The following is a 16560-nucleotide window of genomic DNA, read 5'->3' on the forward strand; positions in this document are numbered from 1 at the left end:
ATCAATATGATTTAATGATATGTCTTGACATTTTACTGTTTAAGATTTTTCCCTTATTATATTCGAAACCCTATTATATTTGTCATGATGTTAAATCTTTTCTTATCTGATGTATTATTGTGACAGATATTTATCTATATCTATGGAAAAACCTTTTACCCAAAATTAACCTAAAATGTAAGGAAATACTTGAAGAAAACCAAAAGGTGATTTCCTAAAATAAACCCTTCCATCTTTATCAAATGTCGAATACATCTTATTCTAGGGCATTTTTGCACAACATCAACTGATAACCTTGATATCACCTCGATGTGAACCATCTTCGTCTTTTTTAGGCTTATATTTATACACATCTTTCTTCACCCTAGACAAAATAACATATTTCTTCCTAATTACCCAACCGTTTCACCTATCAAAAAGACTAAACATTGTTTCCCCTAACTTCTTTTACTTTCGTTAACACTACACATTTGTTCACGAAAAAAAAATATGGGAAAATGGTGAAAATATAATTGCAAAAATACGAATACAATCACGTCAAATTAAAATCAAAACTTAAAGTGTACCTTCCACTGCAGATGCAAATCGGGAATACAATTTCATTTTCAATTTAGGGTTTGAGTCTGGTGTTTCATTAGGGGGCTTCAATTTAGTGTTTTGGAAAATTGAAGAGAGAAAGCCTCAAATAATGGTTTTTGGGTTGGAGAGAGAAAAGGTCCTTTCATACATTTAGAGAGAGAATATGTGAATCAAATTCCCTTAAAATTCAGACATTTGGGTTATGATTTTAAAATTTTATTGGGTCCCACAAAAATAGATCCGTTTAAAATTCTGCATTTAACAGTAACCACAAATATAACCATAACCAGATATAACCCAACAAATTTAATGTGTACCATTACGACAATGTAGTTAGCAAGAACGACGACCAAAATGTAAAGTTCATCAGAACAACGTACATATTATCGCCATTCTAAAACTTTCCTTCAAACTTGCAGTTTCTTGAAGAGAAAGAATTTGTAGACAGACACCTTAAATATGTCCACAAGACAGCAGAGCAGAATCCCATTAGCATCACTGGTAACCTATTGCAACCTCCTATTGCCCTTACCCTCTAAGACACAACTTCTTTGCCTTCTCAAACACTTGTCAATTTCTAAATTGCCAAGTCCTTAACAACAAACACAATTATATCAATTAAAAGACACATAGAATAAAAATGATGTCATTACATTGCTCCACAAATATCATATTTAATCAATAAAAGTTAGAAATATCTATATTAATTTTGTTTTTATTTGATATAATTGTGTTATTTTTAATTGAAATCGAAGTTCTATAAATTCCAAAAACATATCCCTGGAGACCCAGACAGATCACTCTATAGTGCACTAAATCCGTGTGGTGGAGTCGTTGAGAACTAGGTTAATTGATGTGGTAGCGGCCTTTTGGGGAACATGTCCAACCATAGTACAAAATATCTGGATATGGATGTTTAACAATACTTAATTTCTTGATATGTATCATGGATATGTTTGCCCCCTTCTTTGGGGATATTTTACATTATTTGATATGTAAATATCGTGTATATATCTAAAATATCGACAAATATCGTGGATATTATGACGACAATGAGGCATTGGCTGAGTTGCTAAAAAAGATTGCTAGAATTATTGGCTTGGGGTAGCTTAAATATCTCATTCAACTCTACCGAGTCGTTTGTAAGAAACTAGAGCGAGACTACCAACTCGTTCACTCAATCCACCTAGCGAAGTCGTCCAAAGGGAGACCATTCAACTCCAGCATAACCCAATAAATTCCATGTGTACTATTACGACAATGTACTTAGAGAAAATGACGACTAAAACATACAGTTCACAATTCATCGCTTAATTGTGATATTTGTGGCCATTCTAAACAGGATCCTACAAATAACATAAACCAAAGATCCAATTTTCATCAACGTTAGGGACAAACCAAACATAACAAATTTCTTCAAAACAAACTAAAATTCTAACTTATTCACCATCATGCAGCCACTAAAACTCTGTTGGGTTCGGAAATAAAAGAAATTTTGGCGTTTAAACGATTTGGTTAGAAATTAGGTTTGGAATTTAAAATTACTGAAGAAATTCAAATATTAAACACTTCCTACTTGAAACTGCGACTGAAGAAGTTGGGATTCAATTTAGGAATTTAATTTGGCTATTCAATTTGGGACTAAAATTTGGAATTCAAATATAGGGCAGTTTCTCCCTCTTTATTTAGTGACTAAAGGTTTTGCAGTTCGACCCAATCCCTGTACGTCTTCACAATCTCCCACTAAAAATATATATTCATGTGCCCCATATACATCGTCTACTAATTAGCAACAACATCAATCAAACTTAAAGGGATGCCTACCTAGACCTGTGACGACCAAAATTCCGATATCACGACGCTGAAATGCTTATTTATGACAACACATGACTACTCTGTTGTATTGGAACATTCATTATCTGGTACTTTAGTTTTTTCCAGTACTTAATAATTTAATTAATGGAATAGATCAAATATTATTGCAATATACTGCAATTAGTTGTCCCTTTACTTTATTTCCCATTCAATGATCTGTATGTTCAATGGGAATGTTCAATTGTATACTCTGCATCAACATTATCTTATATAAGTATCGAAGGCATTACATTACAATAATAGACACAAAAAGCAGTTTACATTGTTCACAAACTTTTACATTCAAAAATATGTATTACCCACAAATGGTTTCAATTTAGTAATACATTGTCTCATTACCAAATCAGTCGTCTTAATGCCATTTGGCACGACCATCCCCTGCAACTAATTCTTGTAGTGCTTCACTACATAATACACGCCATTCATTACTGGGTCCGTTGTTTAGTTGGTGTTAATTACATGAATCAAAATTTCAGAAATTAGGAAACAAAATGTGATAGATCATATACTTATTCAATCAGTTCCAGTCACCTGTCACCAAACCAAATATATTTCATTACACTTTTCTAACAACTAATATCAACCCACATAGATTCACTGTACCAAAAATATTTGATCAGGACGCTTTATTAGCACGCTTTAATGACCCATGCATGCATGCAACATTAACATTCTCATCTTCTTCATTATGAGAAAATAGTCAAGTCAACTAATAATTTATAAATACAAATGAGTCAATCTGGATTCTTATTGTTGTATTTCTCAAGTACAAATGAGTCAGTCTGGATTTTTATTGTTGTATTTCTCAAGCAACCCTGGTCAAGACTGAGGGATTTCGAGCTCCCCTTCTATCAAAGATACCTGGACGAGGTAAAAGGAATTTTTTGGCGCAGTAGGCTACACTGGAATGTGTAGGATATTTCAGTATTGGCATTTAACTTATGCACAGACAATGTGGATGTTCACAGCAAAAACATAGCAGCGCCATTGTTTATTCACATCTTCTCCGACTACAATGCCATTTCCAAGTCTGACAAGCAAATTGTCTGGTTCGATCTCCAAAAAATTAAGGTGAAAAAGGTTTGGCGTTTAGCCCACAATGCCAAAATCAAGTTTCATTCATTCGCTTCAGATTTGGAGCCCTGCAGCTGGCTTTAATGACAACTATATGTATCCACAGCTTCAAATCCAATAGACATTACCTTTTTCCATAAAGCATGTTTTTTCCCCCTATTTTTTATGGTATTTAGATCATTCCCTTTATGAATCACATCTTCTAGTATTCCTTGGCTGATTTTGGCTGTTCTTTCGTTACCCTTATTCTGTATATTTTATTGTTATTACTGTTTCCACAACTACTAAATCTCAATCTCAAAAATAGTACGATAAGAAACCAAATACAACAGCATAACACGTCAATGTATTATGATAAAGACTGACTTCGTGGTCCACGAACAGAATGTCAATGTTATGTTCATTGTTCTTCTTATAAGTCCAACCTATCATGCTTGTTTTGTTCACTAAACAACACTCTCACCAAAATAATAAGGGATATGCATTCATAACTATACACACCATTCAACAATATGCAACACTCTTAAATTCCATCTATTCAAGTATCATCCACATTTGAGTTACTCAAAATACCTTTTGCACATATTACATTACAAAATGCAAACTTCTAGCAGAGACAATCTTCTTAACAAAATGCAAACTGAGACAATGTGCTGACCGATTACAACATCATGGCACATGGGTTCTCAATCACCAGCGTTCCATCACCAAGATTGTAACTAATGAATTGTGCTTTTGGTGCTCCTGCCATCATTACACGTGGTCATTTCATTAGCAATAATGCCTCATACTCTATATCCTCTTCAACCGTCATGGAGCAATCCAACTGCTCAGCTTTCCTTTTCTTCGACTGCACCAATACTCAAACAATTAAGGGAACAATTAATAAATACAATAAGAATGTCCATCTACACACAATATACAAATGAAACATGACAATGAATATACCCTCTCCACATACCAATAAAGGTAGCTAATTGTTCATGCTGCAATGTAATGACCATAACCGACAATGAAAATAACTAATGTACAACTATCAATGATGCAATATACCCTAGCAAAAAGACAATGCAATTACCTTCTCCACCTACCAATAACTACACCAAGACATCTCATGATACAATGTCATGGCCAAACTCAACAATGAAAATATGAAAATAAATAAAGAAGCACTGTCGACACAATATAGTGAAAATGACCTTCTTAAGCGCTCCTCGCGGAGGGAGGAATTCTTGTGGGGGTTGTCCATCATGGAAAATAGGGCTCTCATAATATCTGGGGATGTCAAACTTAGAAAGCAACTCACAGGAACACACGAAAGAATCTAACTGCAGAAACCGCATCTCAAATGCCAATTGCGCATGCAACTGAGCCGAAAGTAAACCTCTCATAACAACCTTCCTTTTGGCATCACCATAGGTCCACTTTGGTCCCATCCCCTATAAGCCACTGAGATCTTGAAGTAACTTCGTGTATATCCCATCTGATACCTGGCCATATAGATGACTTTGTGTAGTATTCGATGGGTTCCTTGTCTCTAGTACAGTATTTACTTCGCATAAACACAACAAAATCATCTTCTTTGTACTTGACATGCCAAGCCAGCTTCATCAACAATGCCAGATTGAGCTCCTGTAACCTAATGCCTAGCCCTCCTTCCTCCATATTAATAATATCTATACCATGATCTCCACAGAATAACTTAACTTTCTCCATTAAAGGAATCCATCCATCTTCCCTCAAATTCTGAATAAGTGTTTTGTTGTAGACACTACATGCATTGCATTCAATATGTCTTGAGACTTGCGCTGCAAAGCTTGACAAAGATCGTACGTAATCTCCATGATTTCCCTCATAAGATGCAAGACGAACACAAACTCAAAAGTCGTCACAGTATCATAAGCTCCATCTGCCTCTGCACGCACATTACCAGTGGCTCCATCCTCAATTATATATGTAAGGACTGTAAGCGTTGCACTATACATACTCATCAAACTAGAAATGGATCTCAAGTGAGAACCCTATCGAGTATCTCCAACTTGTTTCAATGTTTGAATATGATTTTTCCCTGTACCGGCTCCACACCACATGAAAAGAAAAGAAGTAATCAGTATCACCATACACAAAAAAAAAACAAGCACAAAAAAAAATCAAACTAAATTACCATTTTAGTCCAACTCATCATTCTCTGTACCAATTTCCAACTCATCAATAATGACAAGTTTTTCTGTAATTTATGTAGCCTTAGAATCTCTCAATTGATCACTTCTTTTGCAAGAAGCTCCAACAATATTAACTATGAGAGTCAAGTTCAAAAAAAAATTGCCAAACATCCTTAACATCTTTGGCAACTGCAACCAATGCTAATTGGAGCCTATGAGAAAAGCAATGGACGGAGTATGCAAAAGGCCACTCCTTTGAAAACAAGGCTTGCAACCCAGCCCATTCTCCTCTCATATTACTAGCACCATCGTACCCCTGACCACGAATATTATACACATTAAGATCATGACGAGAAAGAACCTTACATATTTCATCTTTCAATGTTGTTGATGCAGTATCCTTGACATGGACTATGTCAAAAAAATATTCCTGTATAAAACCATCTTTGTCAACAAACCTTAAAACAATTGCCATATGCTCTCTTTTTAATTCATCTCGAGCTTCATCTACAATAAAGCAAAAAAATTCATCATCAATCTTCTCACGAATATATTTTTGTGTCTTGTGTGCAAGAATGCTAAGAATCTGTTTTTGAATAAGAGGAGAAACATATGTTGCATTTTTAGGAGCATTCCCTAACACGGTCGCATCCACATCCGCATTGTAAGAAGCCAATAAGCTTACCATTTCAATAACATTCCCTCTGTTACTAGAACCTTTGCTTTCGTCACGACCTCTAAGAGCACATCCTTGGAGTGTAAAAAATTTAACTACCTGTGTCATTGTCATCACCCGCAAACGGTTTCTTGCAACCTACTTAGAAACTTGTTTCTGAATAACATTCTCGATGTGTTGCAATTTATTTGTTAAACTGTGGTAGCAACTAAGAGTAGCCTTGTGATGTGAATTAGGATCTTTTCCTATATGAGATAGGAAAGCACACTTCTTTCCTTCATTGACTTTCCTCCAAATAGAAAACCCATCAACTGTGAAAGCAGTATGTCATTGTCGTCCGGATGAATTTGCAAATAAAAAATAGGGAAAGCAAAATGCACAATTCATTTGTGGAGAGTATTCAAGCCAGTTAGGAAGTAACTTGTACCAATCAGCTAGAAAATGTTGACCAAACTTGTCTGAAGGATAAGGTTTGGATTTTGGAGGCTAGGGCTGATAAGGACCCCATTTGATATAAGCACACCTGATCTCATCTTGTTTAGATGGCGGATAACTTCAACCTTATCGGACTCTACTCTTGGAGTTTTGGAAGGACGACAACGTTTATGACTAGTAGACGCTTCAACACTATGGGGAGGCATTATAGTAGTACTTGGTGCTTTCACATTCCGAGATTCACTTTTCTTATAGAATGAGAGAAGTGTTGTCACCATGATTAACCACTTCTTACTTCTAGACAAGGAAAAAAAAACAATATCAATTTATCAAACCAAGAACAAAGAATTTTTTTTTTTCCTAATTCCATTTATCCAAACCAAATTTAAGTGATTAACACCACAATTCAACAATTCCATTTCCATATAACAACATTTATGAAAACTTGGCACCAATTCACCAAATTAGAACCCCAAAAAATAAACTAATTCAATGAAAAACCTAAAATCGCCAAAAACTTAACACAAAAAGTTAAGAAAGAGATAAAATAATAGAATGCAAATATAATGAAGTTAAGCCATAAAGTGAATGGAATGCAAAAAATAAAGATTAATTGCCTTTTGTTTTTTTTCTTGTTTTTGGTTATTTGGTTAAGGAGTTCGTTTGTTTGAGTTGTTTGAGTTTGAGAGTGAAAGAAGACAGAGAGTTAGAGAGAGCCTACAGGTATGAATAGGAACCGGCTGTTGGGCTTTTTCTATTTGTTTTAGTATATAATTATATATATACCCATGACCCATCAAACATTGACACAATTGTCCCCTTCTAATTGTTTTGGCCTCAAAATAAGGCAACTTTTGTAAGGGAAGAATGAGAAGTGAAAAAAAGGCTTTGGAATATTTTTTTGTTTACCATTAGTTTTTATTTTATTTTTATAATTGCTTTTCTGTCGATTATAATCTCACTATAGTTATGAAAATTTGGGGGGGGGGGGGAGGAGTCTTTATAGTTTGGATATTTTTTTCGACAATGACTTACGTGGTAGTGAAGCCTTCCAAAGTTCAGGGGGTGCGACCGCCCCCACAGGCACCCCCCTAGTTCCATCTATTAGCCACTTAACTGCTTTTGGGTCCAATACTGAAGCAGATAACTGAGACGCTATATATAATAAACAATTCCAAAGTGTAAGCAACGGGTTTTCTTTTTCTTGTTTTTCTGGTTTTGGGGCTAGAAAATTGGACTAGATGGTAAAATTTATGGGGCAGACTGGTTTCTTGGACTTGTTCCTAAATATTGGGTTGTTAAGCAAACGGGTAAAAACAAAGAGAACCAGACACTGAAGTCAACAATAGGTGAACAGTGGACCTACTGATTTATATGTGATTCTACAAGGCTAAATGTTACAGACGTTTGGACCAAGAAAGATGTCTAGATGGATGGGCAGCGGTAGAATGCACATCCTATACCTTCACTTACTAGCATATGCCTTTTGGGTTTGTATAAAGCACTTAGTACTTTTCAATAATGCACATATTTTGTTGTCAAAGGTGCCAATCCCTCTGACGCACCCAAGGTGCAAATCTTTTTGTGAAAATATTGTGGATTGTTGTCGTGGTACCAGCAAGGCACAAGTTAGAATGTCCACCGCCTGGCCACGCCCTTAACAGCATGGTGTATGACGAGCATATACACCGACATAATGTACTATAGGGAACAATGTTTCCTTTAAAATAACTCTCAGTAACACCTTTATCGCTTTTTAGGTTCTTAGGGAGACCAGGAAACTAACGACTTCAAACAATCACACGAATACCCCGAAAATAAAATGGCCTCAGGTTGTCGCATTTAAGCTCAATTTAATTTGGGTGATTTTGGAAACACCCAGAAAAACACTCCGGTACCCTCACTTTAAAATAAATAAATAAAATGATTTTAGACATATTTAGTTTCCTAAATTACCCTTCTTTTTATTAGACGTACCCAAAATATCTACTATCATATACTAGCAAGAGGCACGTGCTTTGCACATTGTTGACAAACAAATTTATTATAGAGTATATAAAGGTTAGTAAACCATTACATATATAACACATCCTAAAGCACCCGTCTATTATGGAATTTGTTGATGGTTGGATTTTTTTGAAGAAAGTTAATTGTATCATAAACTTTGACATGCCTTCTAAAATTGATGGGTAAGTTTTTGAGGCCTTATAAGGAAAAGGTAGAGGGAGAGGGGAGACTCCACTTATTGGTTTGGAGAGTAGAGTGACAAAAAGCGCCCAAAGATCATGCATGGTTTTGTTCATGTAGCAGAAATCCATCTTTGTTGGTTCAGTACTCATCCTTTGGGGGGGGGGGGCGGGGAATATTTCTCTAACCACAGCTCGATCGAGATAAGGGAGGGTTAAAGTGTTACCATCCTGGATTTTGTTTCCAGCGAGAACATTTGCATCCGGGAATGAAAGGTTGAGTACTATCACATGTATTGAACACATTGACTGGCGGAGCATGCGCTCCGAGAAAGTCATAAAAATGATAGAGAAACAAACAAAACGTGAATGCTCGCTGCAATAATAATAAGAGAGATGCCAGAACATCCATAAACATCCGCTTCTAACCCACTTACTTCACAGAAAATATGATGACAAGGGTACTGCAATCACTTTAGATAAGTAGAAGAAACCCAAAGAAGCAGCAGATAAATTAAGAGTGAAGTTGTGACTTCCAAACTCCTTGGACCTCGAAGTACAGGTGGAATCAATCCTGAGTGAGTAAATCCTAGTGTTATCCAACAAAACAAACACAAAGATCCATAGGGCAGTATTATACGATCTTAGTAGTAAAAGAACTATCAGTATGCATACCCATATAGTAGAGCTCGGAGTTTGCTCTTCAGACAATCATAAATGAACATATGGTTGTCAAAAAAGATATTAACACCTGCAAAGTCGGTCTATCCTCTGACGGAAAGAGTACGCTAAGGACATCAAGTACTATAAAGATGACAAAGTTAGTGGAAGGAGTTTGAAATATACTTGTGACATCCAACACAACCTGTGACTGAGTTACATCCCTTATTTTTTTCTTGATGCTAACTTTTGGTCTCCTCCTTTCATGAAACTTCTACATAATTATCTTGTCATGTGTTGATTCTATAGCATCGACACTGAACTTGTGTCCTGCATATTTGTTAATCAAAAAGTTCCTTGCTGCTTGTATTTCATCCTCAGAAGCTTCACTGCTAATTCCAAGCATTTTGTATGGGTCTCTTATATTGATTATGGAAAAAATTTATGTACAAAGAAGAAGAGTCAAATGCAACAATCTAATACAAATTGGATATTTTATTGCATTGATGCACAATCTAAGAGTGTGAGTCTAATTGCAACGACACAATAATTGTCAATTTGTCACCATAGTTTAATTTAGGTAAGTATTCCACTTCTTCATTTTCTTAATGTTAGTGTGTGCTTGATTGAACCGGCCGATAATTTTATATGAGAGTAAAGATGTTAATTTGTTGGGTTGCAATGCACTTGCATTTATCGCCTGCCATCTTTGGTGAATTTTCTGATGAATTATCAAAGTGTCCAAGAACAGATTGCATGCATATGCTTCCGACTGTACAAAAAGTTGAGATGTACTCGTGACAATTCTTTATGCAATAGAATGAAATTCACAATCTTACATTGTTACACAAGTTAAAGAATAAATTTAATCAATGGCTACGAACAAATTGGTGTTTCGAAACATTTAAATTGTAGCACAAGAACTGCAAGTTGCAACTGGGTGTGCTTTCAGAAGAAGGGTCAACTTGATTGCTTGTGGTCTGAAAATAAAATTGAAGGTGGTTCTAGTAGGCAACAAATTTTTTTTTTTTGATGTCCAGCCTCTATTTTAATTATCAGGTGGGCCAAGAAAGTATGACTGAAGTCCAAAATATATTGTGACAGTACACATGGACTTCAAGTCATGATTATCCAGCAGAAATACTGGCAATTAATGATGGCATCAAATTGTGGAGCACTCCCCTTAGCCTCCAGGCTACAAATGTATCTTGTTTTGATTCCTCAAATGCTTCATCTCTCGGCACATACATTGACAATGGCTTCTCAACTCTGTTTTCTGCATTTATATCTGTAGGAAATTGTACGCTTAAATACATCTTAGTCTCTTCACTAAATTTGAAATGGTGGTTTGGTCCCTAGAAGGGATAGCTACAAATACGATATATTTCCAGTAACTGAAGTCTGAACATTGTTACAATATGTATAATAGTCAGGGAACCAACCAGTATCAGTTGGAAAAGGAATCGCTTCACCTCCAAGTTTGGGCCTACCTAAATCATTATAATAGCCATATTCGATCCGAGTACTTCCTCTCTCCTTGACCATCACCCCTGAGATCACTCAGTTCCTTTTCTCTTAATTCTTTAAGAGACCAGCTGGTGTCTCAGAAGGCAGATATGGCTGCTCAAACCAAAAAAACAAAAGAAAGCTCAATAATTAATGAACACTCAATGTTACAAGTCGTAAGTGGTAATAGATCCTCAGGACCAACTTTTATATATTCCCCTAGCTACCTAAATCCATAATTTCGAAGGTCTCTCTTTCCCACATTATTGTAATATTTGAGGAAGAATATGTTGACCTTCAAGGACAAAATGTTTGACAACAACTAACTGTCTTTGCTTGACTCAAAGATTAAAACCAACTTAGCAACAAAAAAAAAACCAAATGGTTTCACTTTGAATTTTATTCAAGCGTCCAGTGAGAAAATTTTGACTTGGGCATTCAAATTCATAGGAAGTAAAGAAGGAAATTACCTTGTTAGAGAAAAATACCCTTTTTCCTAGATGATCTTTCTTGGATTGAACCCATGAATTACAAGAGAAATGAACTGGTCCACACGCCAACCTTTCGATGACTATGCTCTCTAAGAAGAATTCCTTTTGGTGTTTATTAGTCACTGCAATGGCACCAGGTATTCCAAAATTGGAATCAATGAAGAATTTAGCCATACTCGTTTAGCTCGAATATTCGACTTCTTCAACCAATCCTTCAACACTGCTTCATTACTCTTCTTGGGTGTCTTTGATCCTTCATTGAACAAAAAACCATAATATTGAAATTTTCAGTAAAGCAGTCCTAGTACCAATTAAAAGAAATTGGAATGACCATCAAAGAAAATGAATTAAAAGTACAAAAAGAGAACATTTCATTCAAGGGCATTGCAAATCTCATTTTAAAAAATATCAACATATCATTTAATATGTACATATATCACAAGCAAGACCGGATGCCTCGATTAATAATTTCTGTGTATTACTAAGGAATAAAATTTCATAGGACAAAACATTTCAAGAGTAACATATGGCATTTCCCATAAATCTGTAACAATGATACATCAAACGTTCATTCTAGACAAAAGAACTACATTTAAATTTCGTTAAGTAAAGAATAAGTAACCTGCTGTATGCCTCCAATCAGAAGAACACTTCTTGCAATTTTTGTGGGCAGCTCCAGTTTAGGTTCAGATTCACTAAGTGGAGAAAAATAATGATCGACCATCTCTCTCGTAACTTGGTCCAAACACGAAGGATCCCACTGCATATATAACACCACAAGGATGTTTTACTCAAAACTGCAATCACCACTTATATGGAATACATGTGATTAGGAGAAAATATGTTGCTAATACCTTGGGTGCAAGGTCCTTGTCCACCAATCGTTCTCTAACACCCTAATAAATAATAGAAAAGCATAGATGTAAAGCATGTAATTAGCACCATACAGAACAACTCAGATATTAGCTCCTCACCTAGCTTCTCGTACTTTAACCACGCCCCAAAAACAATTTTTTCATGAATTGTGCTTGCTTTCTGCCAAGCTAGAAGGAGACTCCTCCGTAACAGTTGACTTCTTCAAGCCCTCTAAAGACTTGGAACTGTAGCAAGTAAAGGTTTGACCTCTCGTGAGGAGGGCAAGAGCTAGAACTTCTACATAATTGACAGGCTCATAAAATGGGAGAACAGGCAATTCGGGCCGCCTATCCTGTGAAAGGAGCATCCGAAGATTCTGGCGCTTATCATGTGAAAGACCTCCCAGTTTCAGTTGAAGGTCCTTATGGACCAGCATCCATGGATTTCATAAGGTATGAGAAACTCAATACCAAAGAATGTTGTGGAAGCACTATCTAGGGATTGCTGAAAGCATGCTTTCCTCCAAACTTGATCTCCAAATTGGTGTCGTCCAGATCACATAACTCAAAAGAGGCTGAACTGGCATCTTCAACCTCCTCGGAAGCTATCCTCCCAAGCTGAGATGTTGTGGCCTTGTAAATTGAGTATGGTTCATGAAAAGTTGCTTCCCTGTGTAAATTATATGCAAACTCATTTTCACATTGATTCACTGCAGCATATTCATCACTTTGAGGACCACAGTAACTTAGAGTTCTTTTTATTGCTTCCTTGTTCCCAGACAAAATCCTTGCATTTATCTGACAATCAAGGCCTAAAGGCCATAGCGTACCACCCGGCAGAGTGTCGGCAAACCGATTACTATCATTTAGCAGATTGAGTGCATCAAGAGAACCCTTGGCTTCCAAAAGACCATATGAACCATGACTACGCCGATCTATCTCCTCATCCTGATCACCTGATTGATAACTTTGTGATAAATAGAAGTTCTCCACGTCCAGGGTATTTCCTCGAGGTGAACTCTCCGCGTCTGAATTTAACAGGGATGCACCACCACAAGAAATAGTTGAAGCTGGGCTATAATATCCAAATACCTGATAATTGCTATCTGTGCTATCATATTCTTCAGATCAAGAATCATAATGCTTTCGATTGTCAAAAGCCCAGTATCTCTGCAGTATAAGTGCAAATTGCAAAGTTAGAAAGTAAAATAAAAGTACAAAAAAAATATGGAGGAACAGTTAAAAGTGAGTAATTTCACATTCAGATTCATGGAACTGCTCAAGAGAAGTTGTTGCCTCGTCCCTAGCAACCTAACTCAAAAATAGTTATGTCAATCTAATTAAAAAGCAGCTGATTATTGAAATGATTGATCAGTAAAATGAAAAGTGGCACATGAGACAGAAGTTCTCAATACCACTGCTTCCAACCGAAGGGATGTAACCTCTACGTTTCTAACACCTTGGGTTTGTGTTGCAGCTTTCAAAGCAGCCTGTAGCAGAAACAAAACATAAATAGAAAGGATACTTTGAAGATGAATACAATATAACAAAGGTTAAAAAAAAATCTTTCAACTTATTCAAACATCAAGTAAGATATGGAATCTTCTATACACAATGAAAACAGAGGAGAATAACTTGGTTATGGCTGGCAGATGGAAAATAACTTGGTTATATATATGAAGTGCGCAGTCTATAAAGCAATAATAGAGTGAAAAAAAATGGGAAATGTACTACAGGGAAAAAAGAAATCGAATAAGAAATTGCAAAAACTACATAAAATAACTCAGAGCATGGCTGACCTCAATTATTGAATTAAAGGCAACTCTGATCGGAAATAGTGACAAACAAAGAGATAGGCAATATGAGAAACAGAAGAAATGGGAGAGAAGGGAAAAGAATCGCTTTGTATTTTCTGGCTAGACTTTTCCTTATCTTTTCTTAATGTCTTATTAAATAATCCAATTATTGCTAGTTAAATGCGTACAATTTAAAATTGCGTCGAATTGGTTTTTTAATATACTATCACATGAAAAGACTGATTGCTCCTATTCAAAAGTGTTAAGCAATATTTTTATTTAAGGACAATATCGGTACTGAAAATTTATAAAGGCATAAAAAGACAAAATAGTCTTCATTAATAAATATCTAGATATCTAATTTTATTATGGGTCCTATTACTGACGGACCCATATTGTGTTGGGCAGACTCCAAAAAAAAAACAATTATTACAAGTATTTCATTGGTCTTAAAAAGTCCAAAAAAAAAACCAATATTATAAGTGTGTCATTGGTCTCAAAAAATTGAATTCGAAAACCCCAAACTTAAACGACCCGGCTAGGTCGTTCATTGTGAAAACCCAACAATGTAGTCACACCGTTTGGACTGAGTTCCCAACGATGTGGCCACACTCAAACGATGTGGCCACACTCAAACGGTGTGGCCACATCGTTGGGGACTCAGTCCAAACGGTTTGGCCACATCTTAGTCCAAACGGTGTAGCCATATCGTTGGAGACTTAGTCCAAACGGTGTGGCCACACCGTTTGGGATTTGAACTTTGAAAAAATATAAAATTCTATTTTTTGGCCTCTTGACCGGTGTGGCCACACCATTTGGACTAAGTCTCAAACGCCAAAAAACAAAACTTTATATTTTTTCAAAGTTCAAATCTCAAACGGTGTGGCCGGCCACACCGTTTGAACTAAGTCTCAAACGATGTGGCCAAGTTGTTTGGGACTTAGTCCAAACGATGTGGCCACACCGTTTGAGACTTAGTCCAAACAGTGTGGCCACATCGTTAGGGACTCAGTCCGAACGGTGTGGCCACATCGTTGGGTTTGCACAATGAACGGCTTAGTCGGGTCGTTTAAGCTTGGGGTTTTCGAATTCAATTTTTTGGAACCAATGGCACACTTGTAATATTTGTTTTTTTTGTTTTTTTGGGACTAATGGCACACTTGTAATAATTGTTTTTTTTATTGGAGTCTGCCCAACACAATATGGGGTCTGTCAATAACAAATACCTAATTACCTTTTATTATTCATCTAGGGGTATTATGCATAAGATAAAGACCCGGATGAATTTAAGAGGTCACGATCATTATAGGCTATATTACTAGTAGAGATACTAAAGTAGACTATCTATATACTATAGCAGAGACTTCTAAAAGAGATTTTTCTCTCTCTCCTAGTGGCACTCTAATATGACAGATAATCTTTGGTCTCGCGTTTTTTTAAGAGAGTTTTACTAAACGTTAATCTCTTAATGAAAGTTCAGAGTTTTAGTCTCACTATGCCCCGTGGATCTTTCCTTGAGCAAACCAATTTCAATTCTCTACAATCTAAATAAGTTTACATAATAATAACTCTCAAAAAAATGTTTCCCATATAGCAAAAACCAGACCGGATGAAGGATTTGGACGGTTCTTCTACACAACCTGCAATCCCAAGCTTCACAACCTACGATCTCAACTGAAAAATAATATGGCTTCTAGAACTTTTGTCTGAAAAACTGTCAGAAAACCAGGTAGCACAAGGGAAAACAGTAACAGAAAATTGGGTATAGGTACACAGACGCAAATTTCTTATGTTCAGAGGAAATAGCAAATTTTTTTTTTGTTTTTCCTCCATAAAAACTGAAATTTGACATCTGTCTCAAATTTGAGGCTGACTTTTACAATTTTGACCTCTTTTATTAGTCCCAACTAAAGAAGCCAACTACCAACAAAAAAAAAACTACGAACTAAATCAGTTACCAAAAGAGTAGTGGGTTAATCAAAATAACTAAAATTCATCCAAAATCTACAAATTTCCAATTAAAAGTGAGATGAATTTCTAGAGAGACCAAAACAATGTGGAAAACATCAACTTCAAAAACGGAAAAAATGTATGTTGATTACAACTAATTTCAATACAGCTTTAACAATTTAAAATGCATCTCTGATAATTTTGAATATCATGTTTAAGCTTTGTTTGATGTAATTCAAATTGTGAAATTGTGAAAGGACAAATGGGTTTTTTTTATAAGACAATTGTATTATTTGATTGCAGTACATCTTGGAGC

The 16560-nt window shown here is 35.9% G+C and overlaps 1 long non-coding RNA gene and 2 pseudogenes across 6 annotated transcripts; all 3 read right to left on the bottom strand.

Moving 5' to 3' along the window:
- Positions 1–3995: 3995 nt before the first annotated feature.
- LOC147516668 (uncharacterized) lies at positions 3996–6693 on the bottom strand (annotated as a pseudogene). Its single transcript, XR_015213712.1, has 2 exons — positions 4728–6693; positions 3996–4378 (listed from the first exon to the last, which is right to left on the bottom strand). The product of XR_015213712.1 is annotated as an uncharacterized LOC147516668 (transcript).
- A 2764-nt stretch (positions 6694–9457) lies between these two features.
- On the bottom strand, positions 9458–10071 carry LOC147516669 (protein CHAPERONE-LIKE PROTEIN OF POR1, chloroplastic-like; annotated as a pseudogene).
- A 1085-nt stretch (positions 10072–11156) lies between these two features.
- Positions 11157–14411, bottom strand: LOC147516670 (uncharacterized). Of its 5 annotated transcripts, none has more exons than XR_015213716.1 (7): positions 14298–14411; positions 13914–13988; positions 13758–13809; positions 12499–13668; positions 12267–12404; positions 11624–11897; positions 11157–11267 (listed from the first exon to the last, which is right to left on the bottom strand). It is a non-coding gene; the product is annotated as an uncharacterized LOC147516670 (long non-coding RNA). The 5 variants fall into 5 exon arrangements; XR_015213717.1 differs by having other exon boundaries at positions 13758–13813; XR_015213714.1 differs by having other exon boundaries at positions 13758–13988.
- Between the last annotated feature and the right edge of the window lie 2149 nt (positions 14412–16560).

The sequence above is a fragment of the Coptis chinensis genome, chromosome 2 (assembly GCF_015680905.1).
Source record: "Coptis chinensis isolate HL-2020 chromosome 2, ASM1568090v1, whole genome shotgun sequence".
Classification (NCBI taxonomy): domain Eukaryota; kingdom Viridiplantae; phylum Streptophyta; class Magnoliopsida; order Ranunculales; family Ranunculaceae; genus Coptis; species Coptis chinensis.